Source organism: Manacus vitellinus, unplaced genomic scaffold (genome assembly GCF_001715985.3).
Source record: "Manacus vitellinus isolate BGI_N305 unplaced genomic scaffold, ASM171598v3 scaffold_103_pilon, whole genome shotgun sequence".
Lineage (NCBI taxonomy): Eukaryota > Metazoa > Chordata > Aves > Passeriformes > Pipridae > Manacus > Manacus vitellinus.
Window position 1 is genome coordinate 916,964 of NW_021938814.1, and position 1,730 is coordinate 918,693.

Here is a 1,730-nt window from a genome sequence, read left to right on the forward strand (position 1 = left end):
TGAGGGACGGCGTAAGGCCGTGTGTGTGTGAGAGAGGCGTCCTGACACGGCCTTGTGACCCCATGTCTGCGTGTGACACCCAGCGTGTGTGTGTGTGGCGCTCAGACACAGCCAGTGACACCGAGCGTGCGAGACGCGCTCGGAGGGAGAGGGTGGAAAGCTCTGCGTGTGTGTGTGAGAGACGTGCTCAGACACAGACGCTGTCAGGCATGTGTGTGTGACACGGACAGAATCACAGAATATGCGGAGCTGGAAGGGACCCACAGGGATCACAGCGTCCAGCTCCTGGCCCTGCGCAGGACCATCCCCAGCAGTCACACCATGTGGCCCAGAGTATCCTCCAAACACTCCTCCAGCTCTGGCAGCCTTGGGGCTGTGACCGCTGCCCTGGGGAGCCTGTTCAGTGCCCAACAACCCTCTGGGGGAAGAACCTTAGTTTCTAAGATCCAATCTAAACCTCCCCTGACAACATCAGGCCGTTTCCTGGGGGCTTGTCCCTGGTCCCCACAGAGAAGAGATCAGAACTTGCCTCTCTTCTTACCCTCGCAAAGAAGTTGTAGCTTCAGTGAGGTATCTCCTCAGTCTCCTCCAGGCTGAACAGACCAAGTACCCTCAGCTGTTCATTCCTCTCATGGCTTCCCCTCAAGGCTCTTCGCCATCTTCGCTGCCCTCCTTTGGACACTCTCTAAGACCTTAATATCTTTCTTATACTGCTGTAACGCTGCGTGTGTGTGACATTCTCAGACACAGCATGTAACCCTGTATGTGTGTGTGACGACCAGAGACACAGTGTGAAACCATGGCCGCATGTGTGACTCTCAGACACAGACTGTAAACTCTGCGTGTATGTGACACACACGGACACAACCTGTGGCCCTGTCTGTGTGTATGACACCCTCAGACACAGCCTGCAGCCCCGTGTGTGTCTGACACTACCAGTCACTGCCTGTAACTGTCCATGAGTGTGTGACACCCTCAGGCACAGCCTGTGACCCCGTATGTGTGTGATACACCCTCACACATAGCCTGCAGCCATGTCTTGTGTGAGATCCCAGCTCAATACCCCGACAGCTTGGCAGGGAGAGGTGGTCAGGTTTGACCTCTGCTCGTTGGTGTGACACCCCTTTTCCTTCAGCCAGGCATTTCTCGGTTGTGTAGGAGTGTGTGTGAGACAGACAGACCCCGAACACAGCCTGTGGCTCCATGATTGGCAGGCACCTTGAACTACAACCTGTGTGGGTGAGACCCCTAAATCCCACCCTGCTGCCTCATGGACATGATGATGGCCACCAGCACAGTCTGTAGCCCTCTGTGTGGGTGATACACCGTGACACCCCGAAGCACAGCCTGAGGCCCAGAGTGTGTGAGACACCCCAAAGCACAACCTGCGGCCTCACAGATGGACAAGGCCCCTTGAAACACACCCTGCAGCTCAGTGTGTGATGGGCACCCCCAAAACACAAACCACAGCATGGTGTGTTTATGACTCCTGAAGCAACCCTCTGAGTGCGGCCAACAGCCCCAAGACATGAACTGTGTCGCCATGTGGGTGACAGATGCTCCCCATCTTGCACCCTTGTGTGTGAGAGAGCACACATCGTGCAGCCCTGTGGGAGATTGTTGTCTGTGTGTGAGACACCCCCAGCACTCATCCTGCTGCTTTGTGGGGGTGTCACACCCTGTGACTGCCAGAGTTCAACAGGGATCTCTCCTATGTGCACCCCTACCCC

The 1,730-nt window shown here is 56.1% G+C and overlaps 1 long non-coding RNA gene across 2 annotated transcripts in view; it reads left to right on the forward strand.

The window, feature by feature from the left end:
* Positions 1-1,730, forward strand: part of LOC108644200 — a 7,816-nt gene continuing 6,086 nt past the window's right edge. For both annotated transcript variants that reach the window (XR_001923143.2, XR_003916216.1), the window contains exon 1: positions 1-86. This is a non-coding gene — a long non-coding RNA (uncharacterized LOC108644200). The remainder of the gene's footprint in view (positions 87-1,730) is intronic.